We start from the raw sequence: 18,434 nt of genomic DNA, 5'->3' as shown, positions 1-18,434 counted from the left end.
TTCTCCTTCCAGCTCCGCTGTTTGCCACACCACATTGGGAGTTTGACCCATTGGGCACCAAGAGGACATAACAGGCTCCTGCAGGAAGCACTTGGGCTTCTCAGCCCAGCTGAAGTTCTCAATACCATGGCCAAAAGCAAGAGGAAAACCTCACAAGAACAAGCAGATGTGACTTGTGCTCCCCAGGCCTTTAATTTAAGAGGATCCTTCTGAAATAGCAGAGGGGCAGATCAGACCGACAACAAGAAACACAAAGCACGGTTGTTATTAGATATACAATGTCCTAACTAGGATTTGCTACAAGGGAGTATTACATACTTTGCATTATACACAGGTAAGAGTTTACTCTCACAATCACGTAGCACCAGCTGACAGCTCACCTCCTGGGTACAGTGCTCACCACCCCAGAACTGCAGTCAGCATCCAAGCACTGGAGGAAGTTTTTCCCCCAGAGGGTGGTGAGGCACTGGCACAGGTTGCCCAAGGAGGCTGTGGATGCCCCATCCCTGCAGGCATTCAAGGCCAGGCTGGATGTGGCTCTGGGCAGCCTGGGCTGCTGGCTGGTGACCTGCACACAGCAGGGGGTTGGAACTGGATGAGTACTTTGGGCCTTTGCAACCCAGGCCATTCTATGATTCTATGATTCACAGAACAGGCTCTGATACAAGAACCACCCACAGATGCAGAGCACAGGTACACAAGGAAGCCCAGGGGTGCCCTAACACCTGGACAAAGCACTCATGTGGAAAGCCTGAGGCCCTAAGAATGAGTTCCCTGGACACAGAAAGCAAGTCTTATCGGTGTTTGTAAAGCCCTGTGTAAATTAACAGCCTTACACAGACAAGATTTAAAACAAAAATACAAGTGCAGCTACGTGGCTTATTGCTCTAAATACATCTCCATGGGTTTCCACCGCCAACAGAGCTGAATGGCTTCATTTACAAGTCATGGCTGCTTAAGGTAAAGCGTGAACACTACAGAGTTCGGCCACTTTCTCAGGATTTCAGTTCAGCTGCTGTCAGCTAGTCATAGAATCATAGATTCATAGAACGGTTGGGTTGGAATGGACCTCAAGGATCACGAAGCTCCAACCCCCCGCCACATGCAGGGCCACCAACCTCCACATTTCACAGCAGCCCAGGCTGCCCAGGGCCCCATCCAACCTGGCCTTGAACACCTCCAGGGATGGACGGGGCATCACAGCCTCTCCAGGCAGCCTGTTCTCTGTCTCTCACCTCCTCCTGAGGTTATTTTGACCAAATGGTGAGATTTTGTTATGCAACAGGGCACCACCACTGCAGCACTGGGCCTTGGGTTGGGTCTAGTTTCACATACCTCCATCTCTGGAGCTTTTGTAGGGAAAAACTAGATGTGGCACTGAGGGACACAGCCAGTGGGCCCAGTGAGGGCAGGCTGGGGTTGGACTTAGGTGATCTTAGTGGTCCTTTCCAATCTCAGGGTTCTATGATAACTTTAGGTTGGGTAAATGTCCATGAGAGCCAGAAAACCCAGAAAAGGAAGCAGCCTTGTGACTGCTCACAGTCATCCAACTCTTGCAATAAAGAAAGGTTTATTTGGAGGCAAACTAGAAGGAAATTAAATAAGGAGCTAAAGGAAATACCCATCATAAAACCTGTTCTGCTTTGTATGTCCTCCTCTGTTTCCAACAGATCACCACTCCAAAGACATTAATCATTTCAACCGTAGATTTATTTTATTCAAAGTTCATGTTCACAGCAAAATAGCATCTTTATCTCTGGGTGAAATCCTGAGATTTCTATCCACAGTCATGGGACTGTAGACAGAGCTAGGTAGACAGATATCTAGCTCAGCTCAATCATAAAATCATAGCATCACAGAATGGTTGGCTGGGAGGAGAACTTAAAAGCCCATCCAGCCCCAACCCTGCCATGGGCTGGGTGCCTCCAGCTCAGGCTGCCCAGGGCCCATCCATGGCCTTGGGCACCTCCAGGGATGAGGCACCCACAGCTCTGGGCAGCAGTGCCAGGGCATCACTGCCCTCTGAGCAAAGGATTTCTTCCTAACATCTCACCTAAATCTCTCCTCTTTCAGTTTAAATCTATCCCCCCCTTCTCCTATTACTAATAGTAATAGCAGTGTAAATTGTCAGTCCTCCTCCTGCTTATAAGCTCCCTTCTTTCTTCTTGCAGAGAAGCAAAGAAATAGCAGCCACAGCACTTCCACCCCAAGACGCAACTGAACCCGAGCAGTGGCTGTAAGCTGTGCTCCCTGGCAGGGACTGAACCTTTCAAACCGAACAATGCTGGCACTGCCTTGTACCATTCCCTCCAGCACTGCCTGGGAGCAGGTTGGGTTTATCTGCCCTGGGGAGCAGGACTTACAGGAGCATTTGCTCCAAGTCTATTCATTCTGAGGGCATCACTGCCCTCTGAGTAAAAAATTGCTTCCTGACACCTAACCTAAGTCTCTCCTCTTTTAGTTTAAAACCATTCCCCCTTGTCCTATCACTGTCTGCCCACATAGAGAGTCAGACTCTCTCCTCTTTATAAGACTCCTTTAACAACTGGAGGGCCACACTGAGGTCTCCCCAGAGCCCCCTCCTCAAGGAGAGAAGCCCAGTTCCCTCCACCTTTCTTTGCAGGAGTGGTGCTCCATCCTCTGACTAATTCACATACATCTCCAGCCATTTTGGACCCTTATAACAGTATTACCAGCTACCGAAAGCAATAACCACACTGAATGTGCACATTATTAATTTAAAAAGGCTGTCTGCGTGATTCTTACATTGACTGTCCCAGCTTTCTACCAGTCCCACTCGATCTTCAATCGTTTATTTATTATTTACTATCTAGGTGTCTCTGGGACAACTTAATACATTAAGCTGGTCTCTCATCTCATCCCTGCTAATGAATGTAATAAATAACTACAGTAAGCATTATAATCAATACTACACTCTGCTCATATCCCGGAGAACACGAGGTCTGTGGCCTGAGGCCCCGCTGGGGATACAGAGCCTCTGTGGGCTTAAATCCTGCTCAGTGCTCAGCCAGAGGTGAATTAGCAGCAATGTGCTGGGTACCAGGGCCAGGCGTGCTCCTCAAAGCTGGAAGGTTGTGCTCACTCCAAACGTGTATCCAAAGCAGCAATAGTACAGCAAGTGCTGGAGAAAGATGCTTAGACGTGTAAAATATAATGCAAAAAAAAACAAAACAAAAAAAACAAGAAGAGTGAACATGAGAAGAAACATCAGAAGTTTACATACTGTGTAAATCTCAGCAAAAAGCCCTACAGATCAGTCTCTGTTCAGAGATAAGATAGCATTGCTGAAGGAAAGCAATACTGCCTGCAGAGCATGAACAGGACGGTGCTACGTGGAGCTTTCCTTTCTGCAATGCAGGATCACGGAAAGCTCACCAGAAGCTCAGTTCAACTGCTTTTTCCCTTTGGTTGCTCTCTCATGAATTAAGAACCCTGCCCAGGATTTAATTCTGCCACTGGTTGATGCAATACTATTCCTCAGTTCATTCACATACCTTTCAGCTTCATCTGGCCCCAACCTGCACTAACAGCTCCAAGGCACGAGCCAAACCACAGCATCCAGAAGCTGAAATCAGAAATGTGCTTTTCTTCTTAACACTGCTATCACCTCCAAGATTAGCTGTTACATGACTTGGTAGGCTCCCAGAATGTCTATAGCCAACATCTATCTTCTTGCAACACCCACACTCTCCTCTCACTGCTTGCCCTCTTCCTGAATTCTTCTTCAAATTAAGCTGTACCTCTTGCAGCCAGGATCACAGCCTGCTGCAGCAAAACCAGTGGGGACCCAATTCTCACTAGACTCCATGGCAAATACTGTGAAAAAAAATAAAAGAAAAGCAGAAAAGCTAGAGAAACCACAGCTGAATGACTTGGCTGAGAATGCCTCTGCAGCTGAAGGCATTCCTTTTATGCCAATAAATTTGTGCATCAAATCACCCCAGATCCCATTCATCAGCATAGGTGTCCCAGGTGGGAGATGATTCCTGGTCCTGAGGGGTGCTGCAGGCTTCCAACTCCTGCAAGAGTCTGCAAGTCCTTTCAGTGCACAGCAAATTCTCAGCTGACATTATTCTGTAGATTTACTGGAGTTGCCGTCAAGCTGGAACTTGATCATCCATGTGTACACTGCAGAGAAGCTGCAAAACTCAGCTTCTGATATTCGGTATCTTGCTCCACTGAAAATTAGAAGTCTCCACAACTAGTCTGGGAAACAGCATTTCTTGTATAGCTATCTATAGTTACCCCCATTCTCAGTTTCTGCAGAAAAACAGCTTTGAGCCCATAAAAATGATGCTGTTACGTAGGAATGTCCCTTGTCAAAATCTCCAAGTGAAGCAAAATTTCCTGAACACTGCTGAAGAAATTTCTGCCAAACTCCAAAAACCCTCAGAGAACTGAAGAATTCATCACTGAGGTCCTTTTCAACCCAGGCCATTTTATGATTCTGTGATCATGGGCTGCCCAGTGAATTGCACCTCCTGCCTAGCAGCTATCTAAGCCAGAAATGCCAGAGGACAGCGTGGTATTCTGGTGGAAAACCCTGCATGTGTGCCCGCATGCATTGCATTTTCCTAAGCACCCTGTGCTCCTGAACAATCAGACACTCAATGAAGAGGTGCAGGGTGATTTGGCCTGATAACTCTTAAGACATAAATCACAGAATCACAGAATGGCCTGGGTTGCAAAGGCCCACAGTGCTCATCCAGTTCCAACCCCCTGCTGTGTGCAGGTCACCAACCAGCAGCCCAGGCTGCCCAGAGCCACATCCAGCCTGGCCTTGAATGCCTGCAGGGATGGGGCATCCACAGCCTCCTTGGGCAACCTGTGCCAGTGCCTCACCGCCCTCTGGGGGAAAAACTTCCTCCTCAGATCCAACCTAAACCTCCTATCTCAGTTTAAAACCATTCCCCTTGTCCTATCACTATCCACTTTCATAAACAGTCCTTCCTGCTTATGTGCTCCCTTCAAGTACTGGAAACCACAAATGCTGTGGTTACCCTTTCTACACTCCCAGCAAGGCTCTTTCAAGCACTGTGAACTGTTTGCAACAACCAGTAGGGCTTAAGAAAATTAAAAAGGTGTTTTATGCTCAAATGAGAACTCCACTAAAAGCACCAGACATTGGTGCTTCTTTGCTGTTCTGCCTTTAACTCGGGCACTCACTATAGATCAGAGGCAGCTCCGCACAATAGCTAGTTATGCCTGTCACCCACAGCTCTGACCCATTCAGGACACAGAATTATTTCTCCAATTCACAAAAGCAAATTGAACAGATGCAGGACACCCCAGGAACAGCCCCCATCAAAGTCACCGTGGTGCAAGAAAACCCCACTCCAAGTCAGGAAGGCTCGGTCAGCAAACGGCTTCATTGAGGCCACCTGACCCAAAGCAATGCAATCTCACCAGATAACAGAACTCCTGTGGGAACAAAAGCACAAGATCATAAACTGACACAGGCTGACATTACTGACTGCATGCAGAGGTTTGGGATCTCATTTAATGTGCTCCACGTGGCTGCTGGGTGGTAAACTGCGTACCAAGGAAAATAACAGTTACTCTACAGAGCTGGGTAAGCAGCCTAATTTAGAGCAGAGATGTCTGTTTCTAATTCTACTCGTATGATTAGGAAGAGCAATGCATATCTTTTAAACGGGCAAATAAAGTAATTTCTGCATTATCATTAAAATCCTTGAGCGAAAGATGCATGAGGAAATTTTATGATTGGGATGGCAAATTCTCGTGGTCATTCCCAGCTCCTAAAATGTACTTCCTTGAGGTCTAATATACCGTATAACAGTGCTTCCAGTAAAACCAGTCTTAATTTGTCAGGCTTTTAAGTTGCATTTCTACTATGAACCTTTTCTTTTGTTGCTCTGTTCTCAGTTGTTTTTTACCATTGGAAGGAAAACGACCCCAACCAACCTCTCTTGCAGCGAATGCCTTTCTTTAAATCACCAAGTTGGCTTCTCCACCTCTTTTATTTTTCAAAATCTAGCAGCTGTAGAATCACCCTTACAGTAATGATGGTGAGGCACTGGCACAGGTTGCACAGAGAGGCAGTGGTGCCCCATCCCTGCAGACAGCCAAGGTCAGGCTGGATGGGCTCTGAGCACTGATGGAGCTCAGATGGCAACCTGTTCCAGAGCCTCACCACTCTCTGGGGGAAAAACTTCCTCCTCATATCCAACCTAAACTTCCCTGTCTCCGTTTAAACCATTCCACCTTGTCCTATTGCTATCCACCCTCATAAACAGAAAATGTCTAACCTGAACACATGCATCTTAATTCTTTACTAAAGACCAGCAAGTATGCAAGTAGAGGGCTCTGGTCCCTTATGAGCAGTAAATTTAAGGCAGAACCCAAGAGTTTAGCACCAGATTCCAATTAGAAGCACTGACCCTGGATACCTTGAGGAGACTTGCACTGCCTTCCAAATAGACCCAACCTCTGGTGTGGAACAAGGCACCTCCAATTGGTACACTGCTATTCAGCAGTTTCTAGGCAAAACAATCCAGCAGCTCCCCTACAAAACAGAAGTCTGATTTCCCCATATTTCAGAGAATCATTAAGGTTGAAAGAGACCACTGAGATCACCTAGTCCAACTGCCAGCCCACTAACCCATATCCCTCAGTGCCTGTGTAAAGGACCCCTTCCATTTGCCCAAAACCTCACCCACAGTGCCTTGACAACTAGAAAAGCTTCAGAAACCAAACACAACAGCTTCTGCAGATCCACTTTAGCACATTCTTTACCTTCAGCACCTTGCAATCCTTTCATAGAGTGATGTGACCTTCCCAGCTTTTTAGGTACCTGTGTTAGGAGCGCCGGTTACAAATCCTCTAATCCCCTGTAAGAGCAGGGGAAATAATCCAGCTGCAGGCAGAGAACTCAGCAAAGTAGCAGAAATCAAACTTACACCCCAGATCCAAGCTCCCTGCGCTCTGGTTACACGGCTCCTAGCAGTTCTAGCAGGGCTTTTCTCTCCGAGCACACAACGCCAACAAGAGAAACAGAAGGGTCAGAAATAATTCGCCATTACTGCTAAAAAAACTCAGTGATTTTCGAGTTCCCAGTGAGAGGAGCAGGAGGGAATTACAGGAGATCTGCATGTTTAAACAGTAAATTCAGTGGCTCGTTGCAGGCAGAGCTTGATCACAATGAGGAAAAATAATGAGAGCTTATAACGAAGCTCCAGTTGTGCAACAAGCCATGCCACAAAACCTGCTTTTATAAATGGAATTATTAAATTTCTGAGTGGTAAAACAAAAACACTCCTTGCATAAACAGTAATAAAGCAACAATTTAGGTGATGTTTAGAAGCGCACCGATTGAGGTATTACCCAGGTAAACACTGGGTTACCCAGGCATGGTCTCTATCTATTAAAAAAGCAATGCTTAACGTGATCCTGAACACCTCTGTGGGCTCTCCTGCCCGTTCTGGGATATGGGGCATCAGCAGAAAGGGCTGAGCAGTAAGACATGACTGATAGGCTTCATTTGTGCTGACAGCAAAGAAGATTTCTGGTGCTTGCATCCCAACCAGAAAAGCCACAATGATTTCAAAGCAGCTGAAGGAACTCTCCAGGACATCTGAACTCACGGACTCCAAGGTTTTTACACCATAAAACTCCAAATAGCTCGTCCATAACTTCTGCAAAACTGCAAATAACATCTGAAGTCCTGGCTGTATTCAGCTACCAAAAGATGATTAAGTTGAGTATCTACAATTACTTTTAATCCTAAATAACAGATAAATGTTAAACTCTCACCATGCAGCATCTAAGGTGTGATATTAGCGGGAGCCTGTAGAAACCAATCAATAACCATTAAAGCTGGATCCTATCAGCTACCACCAGGTATTAGCCACTTTCTCAATATTTCAAGCATTCTATTATTCTTAGATGCAGTTAAAGTAGTAAAATGAAGTGGTCTCATACTGACACTGTGATAAATACCAGATTAAATATAGAACAAATTTATTACTTCCCGAAGTCCTACTGAGCGTCCTGATTTTTTTTCTGTACCCACAACAATATAGTTTGCTTTGATGCTTTATTATTCCAGTTCTAAAGCACACAGCCAAAAAGCAAAGAGCACGCTGGTTCACAAATTCAGCCACATCTGGGTGAAGGTAGATGACCCCGTAAGCATGGATTTCTGGCTTTCCTGGACATCTGGCAGGGACAGGACACTGGCACTATGCTGACCGGGTGGCTCAGCTGTCAGAGCAGCCCTCATCCCCAAAACTCACAGAATCATACGAATTACAGAGTTGTTGCAGTTGGAAGAGACCCTTGAAGTCATCACAGAATCACAGAATGGCCTGGGCTGCAAAGGACCACAATGCTCATCCAGTTCCAACCCCCTGCTGTGTGCAGGTCGCCAACCAGCAGCCCAGGCTGCCCAGAGCCACATCCAGCCTGGCCTTGAATGCCTGCAGGGATGGGGCAAAATCACCCAGCTCAACTCCTCGGCACTGCTCAGGATTTGATCCATCTTTCACAAAAGAAAGGTGTGAAAGCCTACCACGCCAACTTTTGAGACAGGCACATGCCAGTGCTTAGCCTCAACCTGCAGCTCCTGCTCCAATGCCTGCACTGGTATGCACCACATTCTCTACTGCACCTCAGTGAACCCATTTTCTCCCCAGCCCAAGCCTGACAAGGAATGGGAAACCAGCACTAAAGCAGTCTCACGCTCAAAAGCTGAGACAACACATCAGTGTGACACACTGTACGTGGTGACCTCACACCCCAGAGCAGCCTGCATCTTCCCCAAAAGAGGGCTCATGCCCACAAGGGAGGAACAGAGGCATTTCTACAGTCAGCGCCTCAAGACTTGGCGGTGCACGCTGTTCCAAATTGCTTCCATTCCCAATTAACATTCATAAACGAAGCACAACACCACCCTTTCCATCAGCCATCACACACCACCCACGCTAGATGAAAGGACAACTACACGAGATAAGCAGTTTATTGGATCAAAAGTCCCCTTTAGATGAGGAGACAGCTATTGCAAAGGCATAAACCTGATAGCATCCCATCCTGGGTGTACGTATGGAGGGAGTATCCGTACATCTCTCTTTAAACCAGAGATTCAGCACTGAGAACACACAATGTAATTATTATGTTAATTTAGCTGAATTTTTCTGCCCGCTTGAGGTTTGAGCTGGAGGTAGGAACTTAGGTTTGAAAAGCTGATGTTGAAAACCCGCTTTGAAAACAGAAGTGACACCTAATTGTTTCATCAGCAATAGTTGAGTTTAAATCCCTGTTTCTCTTGTCCCCACCCCTGCCACACCAGTCTCAAAGGGATTTTAGGGGTAGACCTTGCCCCAAAGTTTTTAATTTCTATAGCCATCACAACAGCTTTCAACCTGGGTGCTCAACAAGCACGGTCAGAAATATGTTCCTAATTCCTACCCCACCTCACCTTCCCCCAGCAATGCTCAAGCAACATCCAGAAAGTGCTTTTCCTCCTCCTCCTCCCCAAACTCATCTTCAGCGGCAGAAATCAATGTTCTCATCCTCCCAAAGACCAGCAGCAGCTGTTGGGTGTAAGCCCTGTGCAGACAATAAATGCATCAAAAAGATACCTGAGAAAACTCACCTCGAGCCCAGTACAGTGACTGACAGCATGCAAGCCACACCACCACACTGCTCTCTGCACCAGCCAACAAACTAGGGCTTCCTAGAAGTAACATCAAGATGCTACGAGGTTGATGTCTCCAGCCCACCTCTCTCTAAAGCCATTCAGCTCTGTAGCCACGAGGGACAGAAATGGGAGGCCCAAGAGGTGTATTTACAGCCCTCGCCAGAAAGGGAAAGTATAAATATTGTCAAAGCTTCCTGAAGGCTAGTACTTACAGTCATGCTTTGAAAGGGAAAGAATAAAGCAAAATATTCAATTAGAAAAAATTACTGTAATTGCAGGTTCTATTTTATCACTCCATTAATGCAATAAAGTGCCTTGAAATATTGCTGAGCTGGGATACAGAGCTTAGTGCTACTTAACATTTTAATGTCCATCCAGGGGGCTAATTTAATTTAGATGTGCATGAGGGTCTCCTCTCCATCCTCGTCCCTACTGTCTTCCCCAACACTCCTCAAAATATGGCAAGGAATAAATGCTTCCCCACCACAAAGAGGGATGGATAAGCAGAGCTGAGGCCAGACATAATCCCTGACACATGCAGCCGAAGAAAGAGCATCAAGAACACGAACGTATGGATCCACAAAGATGCATAGTTAAAAGTGTGCTTGCAAGCACCTGAAATCCCTGACATCTTGAATTGTTGTTTCTAGCAGTAGAAAGTGTCCAGCTGTTGCTGCTGCCCAAACACCAAATGCAATCCCAACAGAAGACACAGAATCACAGAATGGCCTGGATTGCAAAGGCCCACAGTGCTCACCCAGTTCCAACCCCCTGCTGTGTGCAGGTCACCAACCAGCAGCCCAGGCTGCCCAGAGCCACATCCAGCCTGGCCTTGAATGCCTGCAGGGATGGGGCATCCACAGCCTCCTTGGGCAACCTGTGCCAGTGCCTCACCACCCTCTGGGGGAAAAACTTCCTCCTCATATCCAACCTAAACCTCTCCTGTCTTAGTTTCAAACCATTCCCCCTTGCAATGTAACACCGTACCATTTTGTTCCTACGATGCTGCACACTGCAGTTTGCTGAATCCAATCCCGGTCCTCCCTATGACAGAAGATAACTGAATCCTATTTTCAGGAGCCCTTCATCCCTTTAATTAAACAAATTAATATCACTTCTTCGTATCGCATAGCCTCTATTATCTTTTGTGAACTCCTCCAATTCCGTTGTAAAGATACATTGAAGAAGTACTAATTGAGATTATCTTTGGAATTCGAGAGTTGGTGTATTTTTAGGCATGTTTTAAAAACTATTTTCCCTTTGTTTCTGGAATGCCTCCCATCCTTCCTCCTATGCCAGACTGTTTACATTATCTAAATGCCTTCTGCTTATACCACTCTTTGCAATTTTCACTTCAACAACGTCGGCCTCCGTTGCTCTTTTTTCCTTCGCTTAGACATAACTGGGATGAATTCCAATCCCATACTCAAAACCACTCCCTGTGCTGCACTGCTGCTTTCTGTGTTAGCTACATCCGGCAGTGCGTTTCTATGGCAAAGGTTCAGCAGAGGGAACCAAGTACAAAGGGTTAAACCACTGAGTTGGAAGGGACCTTTAAAGGTCAGGGTCCAACTCCAATGATTCTATGAAACCGCTCTTCTTTTGCAATAGAAACTGTGGCAATGGCCATTTTCACAGACAGCGGAGCTTGGTGCAAACTCACCCGTAACTCCTCACCCCCTGCTTTGGGAAATAAGCCCTCCCTGTGATGGTGACCTTGTAAGGGATACAGTCGAAAGAACAAAGTCAGCAGCATGAAGTTCAGCACAGAAACACAAACCCAAAACCTTCCTCCATCCCCAAATCTAAGGGGTCACCTCCTTTCCATCCCAAGCAACAAGTGCATCTCACAGGCTCGGGGCTCACAGACAGGGCTCAACAGTTCACCTCCAGCCCTTCCAGCTGCGAGGAGAGAAACTTCCATGTCCTGACTCAATGAAGATAGGAAAATCCAGCACTCCTTTACTCTGCAGAGGAAACGAGGTCCTGGTGACAAAGGTGCTGGGCTTCAATACAGTTCTGGATGCAGCATCAACTCTGCAAGAGACCTTCCGTGCCACTGAAGTCACATAAGGACACACTGTGAATATTTCATAGGCGAACCTGAGCCCTCACTGATTTAGCAGGAAGGAGATGTGAGGAGAAGCACGCACTCCAGATCCCAGGATGCTTTTGGGGACAGATTTAAGATCGTTTCTTCCTTCTTTTTCCTCTTGGGCGAGATTCGGTTTTGCCGCAGTGGGACTGCCCGTTCAGCTGAGGCTCCTAGGAGGCTTCAAGGAATTACACAGCCACTTACACCAAGATAGGGAAAGCACAGACACAGCTCTGCCAGCCCACGAAACGCAGACATCAGATGGAGCACTCAGCACATGGGCTAAACCTACCCAAGGGCAGACAGAGAGCAATTCCTGAGACCCCTCAACAGTCTCCTGAAGGTTCCCCTCCCCAGGAAAGCCCTTCCCCGTTTCCTTGGGATCTGCAATGGAAAAGCATCTCCGTGCCCTAAAGCAGAGCACTGTGAATGCCAGCATATCAGAAGGAGGTGCATCAATGAAATTACAGCATTTGTCACATCTTCTCTTAACATGTTCAATTACAATTTAATTTCACCTCTAGCTGTAAGAAAGCATTACTCTGATTCATAGTCCCCTCTGTATAAAAGCTTTCAGGTGTGAGGGCATGGCCTTACACTACCACTGGTTTTCAAGACAGTGAGGTGCTAAAAATCAAGTCAGAATTCAAGGGAAATAAAGCAGAATGGAAAAGTTCTGTGGAACCTTCTCCACAGGCTCACCTTCATTCCCCATGGAAAATTATACATTTGCCATCCAATTTCTTTTCCTTGCAGTCTCAAGGCAGTGAAACAGCTCTCCTCCACAGAGATGCTTTATCACCATCAGTTCTTCCTACATCCTTTTCATTAAAGGAAATGCTCCCTGAATAACCTACATTTGTACTGAGAGGAGAACCACTGCAAGGAATAAAACCAGCTCAATTCAGCTAAAAGCAAAATGGAAGTCTCTAGAAGGGTAGAAAATACAGAGCTTATCATTTTAACATACCAAAAAAGGGCAAGCTGGCTTTCCCTATCCCTTTGCACCCTGCTTCCTCTCCATCAGGAAGAGTGTTTTCAGATTGCCATTGGTGTTAGAAACAAAACCAGAGAGCACCAGGAAAAAAATGGCACTCTCAGCCCTAGAGCTCAGCACAAAGCCTGAGCAAGTGGAAAAGGGACGTCCTGGTCCAAGTCTTTGGGAAACCAGGCTGTCACCCAACTCCTGCTTCCTCTCTTCCTGGACTGTTTTCTGACTCCTGAAGATGGTCTCTGCCAAACACCCAACGCTGGTATCCTCACCCTGAAAGCCAAGGAGGCTCCATCCCTGGAGGTGCTGCCTCATTGCTGGAGGTGCTCAAGGCCAGGTTGGAGGGGGCTGTAGGCAGCCTGATCTGGCGCCTCTTTTAGTGGTTGGCAGTCCTACCCATGGCAGGGGGTTGGAACTTGATGTTCTCTGAGGCGCCTTCCAACCCAAGCCATCCCATGACTATGAAACGTTATGCTGGTTGTGGGAGGAGGAGAGACAGGGCACTAAAACATCTTTGTGTCCCCATATAACCCCGCAGAGAAGTGCCAAGTGCTCATCACTGCACGACCTCCTTATCTGCAGAGCACCTTGTTTCCCCTTGGCTCTTCCTCAGCAGCATCCCTATGCCCAACAGGGAGCTTCCTCCTCCCAACCATGCCCATCCACTGCCCCAAATCACACTCTCAGCACTGAGCTGCCTGGAATGAGAGCTCCCAGGAGGTCAGGGAAGCACATTTTCCTCCATAGGAGAGGGGGAGGTCTTGAGGAATCTGCCCTCCCAGGGCTGGGAAGCAGATCTGCTTCAACATCTGTGGTTTGACCCCCTCTAGTGGGTAGCACTCAACAAGACATGGAGCCCTGCCAACCAATGGAGACCCCACTCAAGTGAGAAAGCCTCTTCTTAGTGATGATGATGGTTATTACCCACTCCCACAGCTTACCTGCCCTGTACTTCAGATTCAGTACCTTTGGCACGTTCTAACAAACTGGACCTCCACACCCAGTATTTATGGAGATCCTGTAGAAAACTCTTAGAACTGGGGACAGAACAAGTAAAGGTTTTGGAAGGGAGAACCGCTTCACTGGGGAAAAAAAAGTTATACCCCAGACTGGTTCTGTAAGAGAACACATTTATCATCTGTTCCAGAACGTCTTCCCTCTGCCAACTTGTCAAAAGCTGACAAAACTCCATACTATAAAGGCAAGCTGTTAAAACTTGGCTAAAGGGAAAAACTTAGCTGCCAGACAAGCTAACCAGAAAAAAGCTGAAAAAAACATTTGAGTGTGCCAGGGCAGACAGTAAATTTACAGAAAGGCTCCATGGAATTAAACACCCCAAACCAAGACAAGGAGATGGTGTTCGGACAGCAGCTGCTTCACCAGTCATCTGACAAGGCGATGCCTCCCACTTCAAGAGACTTGGGCAGACATCTTTAGATATCTTAGCTGCTTGCATTTCCAAACTACCTAAAGTAGCTTACATCCAACTCACAGTTCACCCCAGAGCAAAGTATTTTAGTAAAGCCGAAACCTACTCATCGCACACTCATTAAATATCACATATTCCTTTTAAACCCATTGATTCATCCTTCCACCTCCGGGCACACCAAGTGATGAACAACTCATAGATTTGGTCTTTCCACTAATAAACAAGATGTCAGGTCTTTGCCTAAACTTTAGGAGTTTTTCCCTTAAACACGCACACACACATGGTGTTTTAATGTCAAAATACAGCGTGGGTTTTTTTTCTTCTTCTTAGCAAAATGTTTCTCTTCTAAATATGTATTCCAATCAATTTTTAAAAACAAAACCCAAATATACTGCACCGCAGTCACGCATCTTACCATTGCTGACAGTCACCAGACAGTGAGATTTTCAGCTGATCAGTGTTCATTTTAGCATCAACTCCACGTTCTGACAATCCAATGGAATTCAATACTGTTTTCTTTAATAGCACTTTGCACTGCAAAAGGTCAGACTTTAAGCCTTGTACTCCAGGACAGCAACCATGACCCACTGACCCATTTATTACAGGGGTACAGAAAAGTACAACATGCATACAAGATGCAGCTTACACTCCCAGTCGTCACAAATACACCTTCTACAACTACTCAAGACATGAAAACTCCAAGTCAAAATTATTTTTCCTGAATTTACAGAGATGAATGGTTTCAGTGAAAGCAAGAGCCCTGGTAAGCTGAAAGGACTCACCAACCTTCAGCCTACCAGCAAAAAACCACAGCACTGCACTGCTGCTCCTCAAGAAGCCTCCCTTCTGCAGCTCACAGGGCTGGAGTGCAACAGCCAGTGTTGTGTGCCCAGCTGGCATCCTTCACTTCTGTAGCAGTCTGCTGAACTGTTCTAGTCTATGAGATAGTCTAAGGGATTGAGATGAAAGGTGAAAATTGCGGATGTATGAAGGTAAAACCCTCCAGTACCCAAGCTTTATCGGTGGAATGCAATTTAAGATCACAGCGCTTCAAGCATCCATTCAAAATCTCCATATGAAGATGTTTGTATGTACACTTTCACTATGCACTTTCTTTCCAGCAGTCAGCGTAGGAAGGCAGTATGAATACAGCCCCAATTCTCAGCTGAGCAAAAGACAAACGCAACAAACTCCAAACATCACTCAATCCCCCTCAGTAACCCCCTGGTTACCTTTCACACTTGTAATAGGGGACCCAGGACACAAGCAGAAGACAAAGCCCCCGCCCTCCCTTATTACACAGACGCAATTAACTACATTACATCCACCACCACGAAAGACTGACAAACAACCTTGCTAAAAAAAGAGCCTGACGTACGCTTGAGTCCCTGCCATAAGAATGTGCTTTATCCATCTCACTGGTGAGCGTTTCCAACATCCAGGAAAACTCCCTGCAGGAACCGTGTTATCCCCGCAAGTAAAACCCAGATTACCTAATGTCTACCAAGAAGCAAGCCCTCGGCAATTCAGGAACAGGATTGCTGTACAACTCCAACCTGCCCCCTCTGTTCTCTGCGATTTCACTTCCAGCTGCTGAGCAACAGCCACGACAGCCTCTCCATAACGTACAGCCCTGATTACGCTCCATGCAGTCGCAGCGCATATCCATTATCATGCAGGAAACCAGGCTGGATGCATTATGCACTGAACTTACATTGTTCTAGGTCTTCCTCCTCCGTCCCCACGTATCAACTTCTTACCAGCACGGAGCGATTTAGCTGCAGGCAAACACTGCTAAAACAGCGCCTTCCACTATTAGTCCCATCACCACATTCAAGATTAATTTTAACGGCGTTTGCAATCGCTACAGTGGGAATGGAAAAAGATGCCTTGGTGGAGGCTAGCCTACAGACAGCATGAAGTTATTCTTGCTCTGGTCAGATACTGGGAGGCAGCTTTACGCCGCCGGTGTGCCCTACAAAGCAGGAGTCGCGTGCTGGCGAGATGGGTGATCAACAGGAGAGCACGCTCCCTCATTGTGCCTAATGCCATTTGGGCTGCAGAGCTCCTTCCCAGTCCCTCTCAGCAGCCCCAGCTCTGCACTGTCTCACAAGCCAAGATTTTTTTCTCTGCAGTAACAAAGCGGAGGAAATTCTGGGTTACTTGAGCCTCAGTTCTTCACGTGACAAAATAAATCACCCCTCCATACATATCACCCTCCACAGGCATCACCTCCACAAGGCTCCAGCATCCCCCTCCCCACTGCTCACCAGAGTGTGCCGGGGCTGTCTGTGCCCATGCAGGCTTGCACCACGCTAACAGCCATTTATTTCTCCTGGCTCTGAGAGAGGAGAAACCCAACTTGCAAGAGAAGCATCTGCATCAAGAAACGCTTTTGCTGATGGGATCAGCATCAGGAAAAGCAGAGAAAGGGTCGCATCCCGATTTATTTCCCTCGTAGGCATCACAGCTCACCCACCCCTTCAGCATCCCCAGGTCCACATGTCGGCCACAAGGAAACAAAATCCACCCCCAACAGGAGCTGAGCACCAGAGCGCTCAGAACATTACACAAATGACATTGAAGGTGCAGAGGAAATATATGTACGTGCTGTTGCGCTGCGCGGTGCCACGGGCTCCTTTCCCAGGTATACATTTCAAGCAACCTTCCCACGCAGCTCCCTGCCCCTCCACCCCCCCCCCCGGAAAGAAATAATACAAAATCTTTGATGTGTATATTCATTTTTATCTCCAGAGCGGTGTCCTCAGAAGAGGTGTCAAGGCCCTCCCCTGCCTCCACCCACACAGCCCTCCCCCAGGCTCCCGTACGCTGTCTCCATCTTAACTCCAGCCACTTCTCCATCGATTTCATTAGGCAGCAGGGTTAACCCCTTCTGCTATCCAGATGGCCAAAAAAAAAAAAAAAAAAGCACCAATTAAAATAAATAAAAAAAGAATTGCTTCCTCATCAGTCATCACCTTCTTCCTTTCCTTCTCATCCGTACCCCAGTGAAAAAAAACCTTCCATCCATCCATCCATCAGGTTATTTTGGCCCCATGGATTCACATCGGAAATGCCGATGCAGGGATGTGCACCCTCCCAGCTTCACCATTTGGTGCTGTTTTCCCCTCCCTCAAAAATCCAGCACCTTCTGCCTACCGATAATTTTAAGAGCGCTCAAGCCCAACCAGCCCCGTTGAGACCCTCTTCCCATATATATAGAGGGGGGGCGTGCATGCAGGACCCAATGCCACTACTCGGAGCCTTCACTCCAGCCTCCATCACCCACACCTCCTTCTCCTTCCATCTTGTTAACCCATACCCCCTCCAGAGCGATCTTAGAGGACGCAGGGCCACGCCGGGTCTTTACAGTTGTCCTTACAACACCTCTTTCCGTAAAAATGCTGTCTCTCTGGAAGCGTTTGTATCTTACAGGCTTTCATCCTAGAGAATCCCTCCCTGCCTCCCTCTTCCATCTCATTTGGGGGATGACAGCTCCTCGCTCACTCTTTTATTCCCATTGAATCCAGGGACATTCCCCATCCCCTGATCGCTCCAGGGCCTGTCCTCAAGAGCTGCTCCACGGCATCGGTTCCCGACTCTGACCTTCAGTCTCACACTAACAACCCGAAATACATCCCTGTTTCCCCACTGCTTCCTTCCCCACCACCACGGGGACAGATGCAACCCTCTCTCCCTCCCTCATCTACAGCAGGTTGACGCCAATCCCTTTGGAAACAGCAGACCCCACAGCCGGAGGCCTGCCCCCCATCTCCTCCCTGCCTCTCTGGAACAGCTCCCTCTTTCCATGGGGCTGCTTCCTTGCTGTCCCCCATCTCTTGGGGCCAGCCTTCCCCATGGCTGCAGGGCCTCACTCTGTAGTGATGCCAGCACGGGGGTCACCCCCAGCCCTGGGCCTACATCCACACTGTCACCTCTGGGGGGTGGTTAGCATCACCTCTCAGAGCACCTGCAGGGATGAGCAGCCCCAAACCCACACCCTGGTCCTGCCCCAACCCTGTGGGGCAGGAAGAGCCCATTCTTAAGGCATCCCTTCAACCCCCTATGCTTGTGGGGGGCAGCACAAAGTCACGTTCCCCCAGGCAGCAGCCCCTCCACATCCTCCCTCCCCATAGCTCCCCACACACTGACTTTTGGGGAAATTTCTCTCCCCTCGGTACCGTGGGCCCCTCATCTCCCCCTGCTTTTACATGGGGAGAGTGCTGGCCCTGCCCAGTGA

General features: G+C 47.5%; 1 protein-coding gene across 5 annotated transcripts in view; it reads right to left on the bottom strand.

The window, feature by feature from the left end:
- XKR6 (XK related 6) overlaps window positions 1-18,434 on the bottom strand; it is a 433,654-nt gene that overhangs the window by 131,231 nt on the left and 283,989 nt on the right. Inside the window, exon 2 of one of the 5 annotated variants that reach the window (XR_008208848.1) lies at window positions 1,070-1,966. The exons of the other annotated variants lie outside the window; for them this stretch is intronic. The gene's annotated coding sequence lies outside the window, so the exon portion shown is untranslated. The remainder of the gene's footprint in view (window positions 1-1,069; window positions 1,967-18,434) is intronic. 5 annotated transcript variants of the gene reach the window in all.

This window comes from Tympanuchus pallidicinctus, unplaced genomic scaffold, assembly GCF_026119805.1.
Source record: "Tympanuchus pallidicinctus isolate F22 unplaced genomic scaffold, pur_lepc_1.0 scaffold1, whole genome shotgun sequence".
Classification (NCBI taxonomy): domain Eukaryota; kingdom Metazoa; phylum Chordata; class Aves; order Galliformes; family Phasianidae; genus Tympanuchus; species Tympanuchus pallidicinctus.
The sequence above is the reverse complement of the archived record's forward strand: the minus strand, read 5'-3'. Positions and strand labels throughout refer to the sequence as shown.